This window comes from Hemicordylus capensis, chromosome 2, assembly GCF_027244095.1.
Source record: "Hemicordylus capensis ecotype Gifberg chromosome 2, rHemCap1.1.pri, whole genome shotgun sequence".
NCBI classification, from domain to species: domain Eukaryota; kingdom Metazoa; phylum Chordata; class Lepidosauria; order Squamata; family Cordylidae; genus Hemicordylus; species Hemicordylus capensis.
The window spans coordinates 93366498-93381706 of NC_069658.1; the positions used below are offsets into that span (position 1 = coordinate 93366498).

Below are 15209 nucleotides of genomic sequence, written 5' to 3' on the forward strand. Positions count from 1 at the left end.
CTATATAAACTGACAACTGCATATGTTGGGTGTGCAGTGCTTGTCAGACTCCTGACTTGTACTCTGCCTTCATGATCATGAATAAAAGCTAATTTGAGTGCACACCCTCGTTGAATTGACTTGTCTTTATAAGGCAACAAGTTCTATTGCGGGAACCTTGTCTAATCCTCTTTAGTTTGGTTAAACACCCCATTCTGTCAATTTGATGGAAGGATGATCGCAAGGGGCTGAATTAAAACAGGAGGGCAAGGTTCCAGAGGATTTTCCCAAAACATGAGTACGAGTTTACAGATATCTGTATACTTGTACAGGGTAATGTCTGAATTGGGTTAAAGAAGGCCAATTAATATGTAGAAGATTTGGGGGGATGGAGCAGATCTGAGCAAGAAGGAGGAGTCTGGATATAAATGTAAGGAATAGGAGGGGAATAGAAAGTGAAACCAAAAGTGAACAGAACATATTCATGCAGTCCACAGCAGTGTTCCCTCTAACAGGGATTCCCAGCTGCAGCATCCCCAGCTGCAATGGCCTTTGGCTGGGGATTATGGGAGTTGTAGTTAACAACATCTGGGAATCCATGTTAAAGGGAACACTGATCCTGAGGAAACTTTTTTCAAGTGTATCCTCCATTGTAGAAAGGAAACATCTATCATGAAAGCAGGTAGTAAAAGAGACCCCACTTGGGAATGTTTTAATGAAATTCCTGTATCTGTGTGCAAAATGCAAAACAGTGCAACAGAGAGATGCAAGGCCTAGTTGCCTGAATGAAACAGCATTATGCGAAGTATAAACCCCTCATCATGTATACCTGCCTTGTAAAAATGAAACCTACAACTCTGAATACATATTAAGGTTATAATAAACAAGAATGTACTTTTACTCGATAATGATCATTAAATAGAAACTTCCTGACTAGTGATTTAAATAATTAAAACTGAGTGCTTCTGTGAAGTGATTTAAATCGGTTTGATTTAAATCAAATCAACCCTGCCTAGATTTACATAAACCAACAGAAAGTCTAACAGCATACATACTGGGGGGAAATTTTGTCAGCTGGTCAGTCTGTCAAAAGATAGATTTTCTTTTTACCAAAGATCTAGAAATACTAAGAAGAGTTGCAATTATTTTGAAGGAACTACCAAAGGCCATCCAAAATAGTTTAAGGTAAAAGAAGCAGAGTCTACTGATGCTGACATTGTCGACCTTGTTGTTTGATCCTGTTTGAACGACTGTAGAATAATTGCATTTTCCAATTACTGCAAAGGGAATTATACCAAGATATAAACATTAGAGAAAGAGTTTAGTAGATACGTTATTGCAGAAATTGATTTGAATATTCCAGAACCAGTTTTTTAAAATGGAAATTTTTATTCTTTTATTTATTTTTTAATATTATGATTCTTAACTTCTTAACTCATTTTATATTGGCCACATTGACATGTAACAGGAAACCAGAATTAAAGGGGCCTGAGGCTGCCAAACTTGTAAGTCCAAATGTGTGCAACTCCAGTCCCATTTGGAAAGCGACCTGACGTTATGCTCAGCAAACTCCAATTTGAACCCTCAGCTTATAGCGGGTTTTGCAGCTCATAACTTGAGTTCCGCAGCATTACATCTTCATTTTTTATTGTGAGCCCTTTTTTAAAAAATGTAAATGTATTTATCATTTCACATTGTGATGACTTCAGTTTTAAGCAATAAAGAATTAGAACTTGAACTAATAATCCTGTGATGCTGTTGAGACAGCACACTCAATGTCTTCTTCTTACTCCCCTTATTCAGTTTTCTCTTAGGGACAACAGAAAGTCATTCAACAGAAGTCACTGCTATTTTGTTCCAAACCTGTTAGTAAATATTGACTCAATCAAATGGAGAAGCCATCTCCTCGTGGAGTTTGGGAAAGCCATTGTCTTTTCTTTAGTTTGGGGGAATTTAGTACTTGTGACAAAAAATTAAGAACAGCCCTGCTGGGTCAGACCCAAGGCCCATCTAGTCCACCATCCTGTTTCACACAGTGGCCCACCAGATGCCACTAGAAGCCTACAGGCAGGAGTTGAGGGCATGCCCTCTCTCCTGCTGTTACTCCAATTGGTATTCAGAGGCATCCTGCCTCTGAGGCTGAAGGTGGCCTATAGCCCTCTGATAATGTGTCTATTCTAAACTTAGAGTGAAGGGTGGGTAGCTTGCTGTCAGCCTTACAACCCAAGCACAAATGATAATCTCCCACTACTTAGCACACACTAATTAGTAATCCTTGTGGTCCCCAAATAACAAAGGAGTTGTAGTGTTTGCAAAAGAGTCTACACTTCCCCTCTCTATTGCTCTTGAGATAATTTTTTATTAACATGATGTGATTCTGAAAAAAATCCATAGTAATTAGCACAGGTAAACATGTCCCATCTCCACTGTCAGCTCTGAAAATATGGAGCAAAGGCTTTGATTCCAGAAGGATCAAGTCTGAGAGCCAACACTCCAGCTGTTCACTTCCATTTTGAGAACATATTTCATTGTGGCATGCCACAAAAGGTGTGCTCTAAATTTAATGCCAGCCAAAGAAACCTATCCTCTGATAAATAATTGGATTCATTCTGTCAAATCCAAATTAGTGACAATGCTACCAAATTTTAACAACCCAGCTACAATGACTGATCACATAATATCAGAACTCTATATACTATGATTTCTAGACCAAATGGTACTTTTACTGAGTAAATATGAATGACAGAGAATTTACATAATTCCCGCCTCCATGAAAGAAGAATAGTGTATTTCACTGAATGTCATTCACCGCAAAATGCCTGAAATGCTCAACTCCCTAATGTAGAATTAACAATGATACATTTTTAGGACACATGTTAGGAACTCTCACAGCCTACAAACTGTCAGATGAATTTTAGTATGGACCTATATAAAACACAAAAATCACTTGATAAAATTTCCAATCACTTGATGAAAGTGATGTTCTGTGGGGAGAGCGGACTTGACCTGCTCTCCCCACAGGCAGTCCTGCACCTAGCCCTGGGAGGCTGGATCAGCCGCCCACATAATTACCAGCTCCGTCATGGAGCCATTGGGGCAGCAGAGATCAGGGCCGCCCAGTTTCCAGGAGTCCCAAGATGCCCCACACATGTGTGCAGGGCATTCTGTGGAGACCCCTGAGACTGGGAGGCTTGCTGTAGCCTCCCGTTTGGTGGTCTGCTCATGAGTCACTGCAGAGCCATTCTATGGCAACTCAATCAAATAGGGTTAGTGGAGCTCTCACTCTGCTAATCTCATTTAATGGGGGGCATTTAGCTGGGTTAACCCTAACCCAACCTGCTTTTGAGCAGTTGTGTGAAGCACTGGGAGCCACGTGGCTCCTGGGTGCTAACCCAGGAGCCTTGTGGCTCCCAGTGCTTCACACGACTGCTTGAAAGCAGACTGGTCTCCCTTAGCCTGCTTTTGAGTGGTCGTGAGAATAGCCTCTTTGAGTATTTCAGCCATAGGCCATAGGATCCTACAGTGGTTTGGAGGAAAGGTTAAAAGTTTGTTTAAAATCACCTACTTCGTGTGTGTGTGTGTGTGTGTGTGTGTGTGTTGAGTGGTAGGTAGCACCCATCATGCCCCATCACACAAACCAATTTGGTGTCCATATGAGCTACCCATGCGGGGGAATGGGGTGTTTTGAGTTTCCTCATTGTTTCCTATGGTGCATTGTTTCCAGACAAAGTGCATTCACAGAGTGCACTACACACAATCCATTTTGCAACCTGCAGAACACTGCAGAAGCACACAGTAAAAGGGAATCTGTCCCTCCCAACAAAGAAAATGCAAGGTCTTGGTTGTAACCTACAAAGCCCTAAACAGCTTGGGCCCTAGGTATTTAAGAGAACATCTTCACTGTGAACCACACCGCCCATTGAGATCATGAGGAGAGGTTCGTCTGCAGTTGCCACCGGCTTGTCTGGTGGCTACTCAGGGATGGGCCTTCTCCATTGATGCCTCGAGGCTTTGGAACATGCTTCCTGCTGTAATACGAGCCTCCCCATCTGTTACAATTTTTAAGAAGGCAGTCAAGACACATTTGTTCACCCAGGCTTTTAATTAGATACTGTTTTGATTGTTTGCTTTTTAATTGTTTTAATGTTTTAAGTTTTAAATTGTTGTAATGTTTTAGCCTTATTATTGTTTTTATTGTTTTGTCGTAAACTGCCCAGAGACTTGCATTTTGGGTGGTATACAAATATGTTAAATAGAATGAATAAATAAAACACATTTCAAACATAGTCCAAAAATGGCCCCCAAAAAGAATAATCAACTCAAAATCCACTTCCAGCCCCAGTTCCTGTGCTGCAATAACATTACTGGAATAAGTTGCTCTCTCACGCACGATTATGACTCCTTACTTCCTAGCATTGCAACAGCTGCACCCTTAGCAGCAGCAAGCATAGCCATAAGCTCAACTAGAGCAACCTCAGTCACATTTTGATTGAAACAAATACAGATTGCAGACCAGACCAGCGAGTGAAACACAAATTAGTCTCAAGGCCAGACATGGAGCTCATCACACAAGCACCAAGAAATATTACACAATACATACACACACAGAGAGCTGTGGTTGCCTATTTCTTTCCAGAACACTCTCACAAACACAGCAAACCACGTTCTGCCTTTTTCAATTTGAAATGCAGCAGAACCAGACTGTTATAGCACAGTATATTATGCTCAGTGGTGAGAAAAGAGAACCACAAAACCAGATCTTCCTTGATTCCTTCCTCCTCTCCTCCTGATGTATATTCTTCAGAGTAGCACAGTATAAGGGCTCTCTCTGCCTCCCATTCCCTTTGCATACAATTCCCTCCTTTCGTGTTCTCCCTTCTCCTCCCTGTAGTATCTTCTCTTAGGTAAAGTTGTTAAGCATACTCACAACTAGTCACTTTGTTGGCCTGACCTTGTCTTCTGCAGGAGACAAAGTAGGTTTAGAAGCCTTCTTGATTCGGACAAGACTGCAACAAATTCTAGGCAGCTTGTACTTAGAAAACAGAAAGCTAAGCCACATCCAACCAAACAAAACCTAACCTTAAAGAGACAGGACATATATACTACAGCCCCTCCTTTTAGTTTAATACAATTTTGTTGATTCCACTGTAAAACACTGTAAATACTTGGATCCAGAGGTTCAAGCATATGGCTCTGGTTGGGGACAAGTCTTTACCACTTCCCTATGACAAAATCATCACATATTTTTGAACAATGTATAACCCTTCCACTCCTAGTATGTAATACAGTCTCTTGAGGTACCTCCAACTCTTCTGAAGCTTCAGATAGATATCCACCACTCTGTGGTCCTGATTTCTAATCACCCTCTTCATTCTGATCTGGTGATCATATACAGTTCTGTAGAGGCTGATTTATCAAGGAGATGGAAAATTTCAGGATATTTAAAGTAGTAATCTGTTATTAGAAGGCAGGAATGGCCCTTTAGCTCAAATATATCTGCTGCCACCTTTAACCAAAGAAGGTCAGGAATCTCATGAGTTATGATAGGCTACCTGTGACTTTGGGGCTGCAGTGCCTGACATTGTGGGCAATTCCTCACCCATTGTTCTATGTGGGAATTCATATTGGGCCAGTACATTAGGGAGCGGGTTTTAGCTTTTGTTCGCTGAACTCCTTGATATGAAAGGTGCAATAATTTCAACATCCTCTCTCATGCACCTTGTGGAATAATAATCTTTGAGACAATCATTAATAAGTCATTTTCAATCCTAATTTGATCTTTCAAAGGCCAATACACTCTGAGTTCAGGCTTAACTTGTTTCTGCTTCTGTGGCCAGATATTGAAATGCTGAACCTTCAGACCTTGAAGAATTAGGTCAACATTAGTACACTCTTGCAACTGATGGAGTAACTGGTCACCAATAGGATCAGTCTCTTTAAGCCCATAAACAACCTTCTCATCTAGACCTACATAATCAATGACATCATTTGATGAGTTGGATGGAGCTCCTTTTGACAATGTGTCTGCTATAAACGTATCCTTGCCCTTGGGATAAAGAATATATATGTCATATTTTTGAAGCTGCAACAGAATCCATTGTAGTCTAGCTGGAGCTTATCCAATGGGTTTAGCAAATATGTTCTCCAAGGGTTTATGGACTGACTGAACAAGAACTGGTTCATCAAATACATATGAATGAAACTTTCTCATAGTAAAGACAATAGCCAAGAGCTCTTTCTCAGTTTGTGCATAATTCTTTTCAGCCATGGTCAGGGCCCTCAAGGTGTATGCGATGGGCTGGTCTTTCTGAAACAGACATGCATCTAAGCAATCTTTGGATGCATCTCCTTGAACATATAGTTGTTCCTTAGGATCATAAAATCAAAGCACTGGGGTCAATCACTGACTATAGGTTATCAAAGGTTTGTTGATGTTGCCAAATAACATCCTTTTCATAAGAGGGCTCAAAGGGTGTTGTCAGAGATGATTTGTTAGGAATATAATGAAAAAGATATTGTCTTGTCCCCCAAAGTCTCTGAACACTCTTCTTATCTACTGGTGAAGGCATTTGTCTTATTTCTTGCATTTTGTAATCATCAGGCTGCACACCATCTTTTGATAAAACATGTCCAATGCACTTGACTTTATCAACCAAATACTGAGCTTCAGTTGGATTGAACTTTATACCTCTTTGGTGTGCTCTTGTCAAAACTTGTTTAAAAACAGCATCATGTTCTAACTTTGTTGAAGCTGCTATTATCATGTCATCTACTAAAATGTGTATCCCTAATATATCACCAAGACACTCATAATTTTTCTGCTGGAAGACTGCAGTTGCTGATTTAATTCCAGAGGGTAACCTATTAAAATGGCAACAACCCCATGGAGTATTGAATGGATACATTTCAGAAGACTCGTAATCAAGCTGAACTTGCCAATAACCATCATTTTCGTCTAAAATTGTAAAAAAAAACCCTCTCTCCTGTCTTCTGCACATCTTCTACAGTTGGGATAGAAAAGTGTTGACTTTTAATAGCCTTGTTTAAATCTCTAGGATCAAGACAAAGGCAAAATGAGCCATCCTTTTTTTTAGTTATGACAAAGCTACTGACCCATGCTGTTGGCTTTGTAACTTTAGAAATGACACCCATCTTATCCAGATGATCTAAAGCATCTTTAAGTTTGGGCAGTATAGTATATGAAATCTTTGGATACCCATGAATCACTGGCAGTACCTGAGGATTTACATAAATGTGACAAAATCCTGGGAACTGACCAAGCCCCTCAAATATATCAAAGTATGTCTTCAACAGGTCATCCTTAGTGGCCACTATAGGAGTCACTCCATGCACTTTCTTTACATGATCAAGTGCAATGCAGGCTTGCCTGCCTAATAAAAGTGGTTCATTATCTGCTGTGATATAAAACATTATAGTGTCATGAGAAACAGCCTTGCAATATGCTGTAATTGTGCCCCTCAGTGTGATCCTTTGGGGGATCCGAAAGGATCCCCCAAAGGCTACCAGGATCACATCCACTGGTACTCCCTGCACACTTGATGGCCAAGCCCGGTGGTTCTCACGAAGGGGGAAAACTGGGCTGGGCTCCATTAGCCCGGTTTTTCCCCATCATGAGAATAACCTCATTAAGCTCTAGAAGCTCTCAAGCCTTCTTCCAAGGTCTTCCTGGCAGAATCTACATAAACATTGTGCATGTTATATATTTCCCATGCCTTATCACCAATACAATGCAGACAAACTGCAATCATTTACTCTTCTGGTTTATCCTCTGCATTAGTCACAGTCAGATACAGACAAAACTTTTGTTTCCATCTTCTCCAATTTCCCCCTACATTGCCAGACAAAGATAAATCAGAAGGGGGCTTAAGAACTTCCATTATCATCATGTTTCTCCAAGTCTAGGCCTCCCATGCAGAATACTTCAAGCTTGCTAAAGGTTCAGGCCTGATACCATGTAGTATCTTCTCCTAGGTAAGGTCGTTGGGCATACTCACAACCAGTCACTTTGTTGGCCTGGCCTCAGAGCCTGAAGGATCAGAAGACAAAGTAGAACTTAGAAAGTAGCACTTACAAAACAGAAAGCTAAGCCACACCAAGCCAAACACACCCCAATCTTAAAGCGACAGGACATATATACTACACTCCCTACCCCCAGCCAATGGGGACACAGTTGCCCATCACAACACTTGATTTGTATGATAACAGGCCAACTAAGAAGAAAGGAGATCACAAGCCAATCAGAAGCCAGTGCAGGAAAACAAATCAGGGAAAAACAGGCCTCCAAAATGGTGCTCAAAAGGTTCAATTGAAGTGTGCTTGTTTTGTTCTGAGCTCAAAACAGTCCCTTCATTTAGAGTAGGGATGTGCAAACCAGATCAAATTTTAAGCGGTTCGGTTTGATGGTTCAAATTCGAACTGAACCAGCCAGCAGGTTCAAGCACCAGGTTTGAATTAGAACCAAACTGGGGGGGGGCTTGGTTCAAACCTCCAAAAGTAGGTGGGGTGGTAGCTGGCACCCATGGGTGCCTACCACCCAACCCTCAAAGCAATCGGACACTCGCACGATTTTTTATGAATTTTTGAAAATAAATTATTTTTTCTCACAACGTATAATGGGACTCAAACCAGCCCATTATTCCCTATTGTGGATCACTCATGGGTGCCAACTACCACCTAAACCCCAAAGCAATCGGACACTCCTACGATTTTTTATGAATATTTGAAATATTTTAATGATTTTTCTCATAGGGTATAACGGGACTTGAACCAGTCCATTATCCCTTCTTGGAGAGCACCAAGGGGCACAAAGGTGGAGTGTGTGATAGGTTCCCAGGGATGCCTACCACCCACCAAACCCCAAGGCAATTGGACACTCCTCCAGTTACTGATGAATTTTAAAGTATTTTTGAATTCCTCATACGGAATAATGAACATTCCAACAAATGTATAGCTTCATGTCAGGGGGAAAGAGGTGGCCTAGAGCAGAGTGTGGTGGGTGGTAGTTCCCAAGCGGGGCAAGGAAGCTACCAGAATTATTTGAAAGGAATTGGGCAAAAGGCTGCTTTTTAAGTGATTTTTGGAGTTTATGCATCTTTAAGGTTTTTCTCCATAGGGAAGAATGGAGGTTTCAACAGCCCCATAACCGCACTTGGGGGGATGCTGGGGTGGCCCATAGAGAGTGGTGGTGTAGTGCACAGAGGGTGCCAACCCTCCCCCCATGGGTTGCTAACCCATGGGCTACAGGGTTTGGTTGTTTCTGAGGTGTTCTGAGTGTAGATTCTCTGATAGCATATGAGATTTTCAGTGACAAACCATGAATCCACTTTCATTTGCTACCAGAGAATCTACACTCAGAACACTTCAGAAACAACCAAACTTTGGGGTTTGGGTGGTAGTTGGCACCCATGGGAACTCCCTAATAGGGAATAATGGGCTGGTTAAGCCCCATTATACCCTATGAGAAAAAAATTCAAAAATTCATTTAAAAAATCATACGAGTGTGTGATTGCTCTGGGGGTTGGGTGGTAGGCACCCATGGGTGTCAGCTACCACCCCACCCACTTTTGGAGGTTTAAACCAGTTCAAACTGGTTCAAAACAGTTTGAAACCATTCGAATTCAAACTGAACCGGGGGGGTTCGAGTGAAACCAAAACCGAACCTCCCCCTCCCAGTTCGAACCCGGTTCAAATTAGAAATGAACCGGGCAAACCGATTTTGTGCACATTTCTTTACATGGAAGATGTGCAAGTTTCCCCCACCCTTCAAATGTTGCACTGGAAAAAATTGAATGGAGATACACATCTGATTTTCTCTCATTAACACCTAGCCATCAGGTTCTCCTATGAACACTTTGCCCTGCCCGTCTTATTTGTCTCACAAATAAGTCTCACAAATTTGATTTGAAAGGAAGACATATGTTGAATTCAGTATTCAATAAGGTTATTCACATGAGCAGCCCAACCTAACTTGCACAGACCTGCCAGGTAGGGCTGCTTGTAGGGAGTGCCGAGATTGGTTCCGATCCTGTCACTGCACCATGGTAGCCTGGGTTTTGTATGCGGGATAATAGTGAGGTGGAAGGGTGTGAGCGGACCCTTCTAACCCACTCTTCAATCATGTGAATGCTCAGGCAGCTAGCAGCCTGAGTGTTCATAGAGCCAGGCAGCATGAGTGTCCAGCAGTGGCAAAATCATCCAATGTACCATGCTCCTGGTGCAGTGCATTGTGGGATGCCAGAGAACTTCCTCCTCTTGCTCCTGACTCTGCCGCTTGCCTCGACACCACTCGTGTGCCACACAAGAAGCAGAGCTGTTAAGGGAAGCATGATCGTGTGCAGGGAGGAGCCTGCTTCCCCACCAACCCTCCCCAGCAAGGCCATGAGAACAGCCTTAATGTATGGTATCGGCATCCTATCAGAATGTATGGTAATCTGAGAATGAATAACCAGCGAAGAAGCCATAGCTAAATGGTGGAGCATATGCTTTGCATGCAGAAGTTCCAAATTCAGTGCCCAAGATCTCTAGGAAAGGACCTCTGCCTAAAACCCTCTTGCACCATTACCAATCAATGTAGATGAGGACTGCATAACTCTGGCCCTTAAGCTGTTGTACAAAAACTCCCATCATCCTTGCCAATATGGTTGGGGGTGATGGGAGCTATAGCCCAACAACAGCTGGAAGACTGGAGTTGTGTAGCCCTCGTAAACACTGACTGATAATGGTGCAAGAGTGTTTCAGGCAGGGGTGCTGGAGCTGCTGGAACACTGAGGTAGATTGACTAAGACTCTGATTCAGTATAAGGCACCTTCATATGTCTAACGTACTTCATTATCTAAGGGAACCTGTCTTCCACCTTCCTAGCTACATTTTCTCCACAGAAAAGATTCTTAGAGCTGGATTCATATTTCATTCTAATGTGCTTTCAGGATTAGAAAAATGATGCTTTGTTCTTTTGCCAGATCTAGCCTACAGTAACTGGCTTTCTTCACTGCAGGAGAAAATGGCAAACCTGTAATAGCAAGCCTTAGACTTTGGTTTTGAGGATCCACTGCTGCTCTCTGATCTCATCGACTAATCCCATCTCATGTCCTAGAAATTGCCCACTTAGTGTTGTGTGCTAACATCTATTTCTGGAAACCCGGTAACCAACTCATGTGGCTCCTGATGGAGGCCTAATCCACAGCTGGGGAATTACTGACCTACACAAATCCATTCTGTTTCCCTAATCATGTTTCCCAAAGGTTGTGAATTTACATTTTCTCTCTCTCCTGTTCTAGAGTATTCTGTAAAATGTACATGTATGCTTATTGCTAGTTTCCCCCCCTTTTCCTTGCAATCACTATTTTCACAAGATGTTATAGCAGCTGTTATAGTAATGTGCATAACAGGAGCTGTTTACACCACATATTACATGCCAGATTCCAAAAATACCGGAAAGTAATTATCTGTGTGCAGTAAAAAAAATAAACGTTTAAATTCAACTCAGTACACATTGGGACTGACAAATCAGATTCGTCAGAAAAGAGTTAATTGATAACACTTCAAACACAAGTGTGTTCACGTTTTCAAACATACAAAGGAATAGTTGCATATTAGCAAAACAGAAACTGTAGGGCAGGTTTTGATTCTGCTCTTACGATTTTGGCATGTGGCTTCTTTGGATTAACTAAGTCTCCTGTCTAATCTAATGTTGAAAGATGATTCCAAATTTCTTCTTCAGCAGCTGAATGCCTAAAACATCTGCAGATGATGAAAGGACATTTTTACCCATGGCTTTTTACAAAACAAACAGAATTTCGCAATTGCACTGCATATCTTATATCTCAAAGAATAATCATGCTTAGTTTAAGGTCTGTCAGATATGCATTTGGCCAAAAAAGGAAAAGAGGATGTTTTTCTTTGCCCAAAGGAAAACTTCTGTGTGCTAATTGCAGACATGATTTCCCCCTAGGATTTGGCTCTGTACTAATATTTGTGAATGTAATAGCTGCTGAAATCCCCCAAGGTTCCGCTGTCAAACAAACTCTTGCAACTTTGTTTTCAGAAAGGACAAGCATGCCTCACTTGGAAGGTTCATTTGGAAACTCAAATCAATCTTGCCATAATCAGGCAGGCAATCTGCACACTTAGTCTCCCAATTTTAATATTTTATAATATGTACTATGATAGGTAGCTAAGGTGTTGCAACGATGGCTAGTGGTTTTTAATTTATCGGCCTTGGTTTTAAGTAGCACCACCTTTTTAAAAAATCCAGCATAATAAATATCCTGTTAAAATATGAAATATGATGCCATTCATCTGAGAAAGGATTATGAGAAATAACAGAAGTGGCACCTTAAGTTGTACAGGGTCCAAACTGTTCTTCACTAACATGGTTACTTTAATCTATGGAAAGGTTGCAATCTTTACAATGTCTTAACTAGGGAGAAAGCTGATTGGCCACTACAGATGAAACTTGTGCATAAGCACTATAAAAACAGCAATATACATCAAATGGATTATAGTCATTTCATTTCATCTTCTCAAGGAACCTCAGAAGTGTGATTCTGTGATGAGGGAAGGGAGCTGAGCTCTTTATCAGAGAATACTCAGCAATCTTACCAATCATCAGGCCACAATCCCCAGGATTCTCCGAGGGAAGTCATGACAGTTTTAAAGTGATAATACAACATATGTCTGTAGCATAGATGTACCTCAATTGTTTTGCCCTTCATACACAAATACTTTTCATTGCCACTAGGTCCTGTGAGTATTTGACCCTCTAGCCTTCCTTCCCATTTAGTACTGGGCAGAGATTTTGTGTTTTGTTGGCACAGAGTAAAATGATGCCTTCGGTTCAGATCTGCCCACAAGAGTTCCCACTTCAATATGCTAGTGTAGCACATGGGTTCTTAAAGGCCCAAACAATTGAATTTCAAAAACTTTAAAATGATAAACACATTGTATATAGATAAATATATCTATATAGATATAAAACAGATATATATTAGCATAAACAGTTCAACAATATTTAACTTGATAAGCTGATAATACAATACACCTATTTAACACCACTCCCAAGTACTTCAAATTTATTACATAAGAACATAATAATACCTTGTAAAACATTGTTTAAAATGTTGCTAAAAGCATGTTTAAAACACAAACAAACGTTTCCGTGTCAAACACCAGCCTCAGTGTTTGGTCCTCTATCTTCTGTGGATCACCTGCTTATAACGTTCACAGCTTTAATTACATACACTCTGGCAGTAATTTCAATCAAATAAATGAGGTAAACAGGTGGAGGGAGGAGGGAGAAGACCAGAGATAAAGGGAACCAAAGTCACACAGCTGTGTCTCTGTATTCATACATTACCTATTCCTTAGTAGCCAATATATTTCACGGTCCTCTTTAACACTTCACAGTCTTCTTTAACTCTTTCCTGCCATTTACACTGAGTTTGAGTTTATCTATGTATATTGCCTCTCTAATCTTTCTTCGTACTAAGCAACACTCCACCTCCAATACAGCCACCTTAATAGGCATTGTTATTCCCACATGATATTTGGTTATATGTACTGTACTGGCCTCTCTCTCTTCACATACTTTGTATCTGCCAAGTGTTCTTTAAATCTAGTGATTCACTCGCTTCCTGTTTCTCCAATATAAAACTCCCCACACTCTTTGCAAGTTATTCTATACACTACTCCTTTTAATCCACAACTCCCCTCCCCATTTCACATACTGGGCAATCTGTCTCGTCACATCTCCTATCATATAACCTCGTTCTCACCAGTTGTTGTTTCAATGTTTTAGTGGACTGAACCACCACGTTGGCCTTAATGTCATTCTTATACAATGTTCTTTGACATTGTTTAACAAAATTGTCAGATATGAAAGGAATGTTCAAAACAGGTAAGTCAGGTACAAATTTAATTCCTGCTATTCTTCTTAAAGAAAACCACTAGCCATTACTTTGTCCCACTGCTATAGCTCTTTCTTTTGATTGTTCTTTGCCTTTTTCTGATGAGACTGTTACTGCTCTTTTAACTATTCTCCATAGTGGGAGTTTTAATAGTCTGTGAATGTGCTGATGTATTATTAATAATCAAATCTTTCTTTGCTGGTTTCCTATATCACTTAGTCTTAGGACTACTCCCCCTAAAATGAAGAATGCCTGCCATTCCTTCTTTCCTTGAATCAGACTTTGGAACCATCAATAACCCATTGTGATGTTTTAAATGAGTTCTTTATGGGGGGAAATCACTCATGTTCAGGCCAACATACATTCAGATCCCACAATGCACAGTGCAATGCAAAGGTGTCCAGCAACTCCTCTTCTGTGGTTAAGCTGGCTCAGTTTCTGTTTGTGACTCCAGATGATGAGGATAAGTTGCATCGTGAATCAATTTGCACAATTTATGTCATGAGCACCATTTTGTGTCTGTTTTTCAATTGCTGATTGGTTTTCTGACAGTGGCTTCTGACTGGCTTGAGATATCTTTTCTTCATACAAATCAATTATTGGCATGGGCAACTGTGCTCCCATTGGCTGAGAAAGCAGGGAGAGTAAAGGAGCAGGGAGGCCAAAGGAGGTTTTTCAAAACGTATTTAAAGGGCTGCTTGGAGGCAGAGAAAGCCACTGCTGTTTTGTGCCCCGGAAGAGAAGGATCAGAGAGAGACTTTAGCAACACTTTAAACAGAGTGGTGGTGGATCCCAAGGCAGCATTCGATTCCATCTCACATGTCAAATTATGGGAGAAGTTGGAAGTCTCCTCCATTGACCAGTGCCTGCTATACCTTCTTCACACCCTGCATGTAGACACATCACTCAGGGTGAGATGTAGCCCCCAAGGCCACCTCACAAGAGCTGTTACAACTCAGAAGGGCATCAAACAAGGATGTAGTTTGGCCCCACTCCTCTTCAGTTTCTACATTAACCCTATGGTGGGCCAGCTCAGCAACCCAGATTTCCACTCCACAAAGCTCACAGGGAGACACATTGCCATCCTGTTATATGCGGATGACGCAGCCATCCTCTCAAGGACCCCCATTGGCCTTAGAAGAGCACTGAAGTCCCGATGCTTCACGCGCCTTGCTTTTTACTGTTCCTTATCACCTTTAATCTGGCTGTTTTCCAATTTTATTACTCAGGCTTTTATATATTTCTGTCTTCTCATGTCTTTTAACATAATTACATCCATTTTTATGCCCCCCCTTTATGCCTTTC

General features: G+C 41.1%; 1 long non-coding RNA gene across 1 annotated transcript; it reads right to left on the reverse strand.

The window, feature by feature from the left end:
• Window positions 1-7889: 7889 nt before the first annotated feature.
• On the reverse strand, window positions 7890-13206 carry LOC128344408 (uncharacterized). The gene is made up of 3 exons (XR_008315839.1): window positions 13096-13206; window positions 11637-11739; window positions 7890-8026 (listed from the first exon to the last, which is right to left on the reverse strand). It is a non-coding gene; the product is annotated as an uncharacterized LOC128344408 (long non-coding RNA).
• Window positions 13207-15209: the final 2003 nt, after the last annotated feature.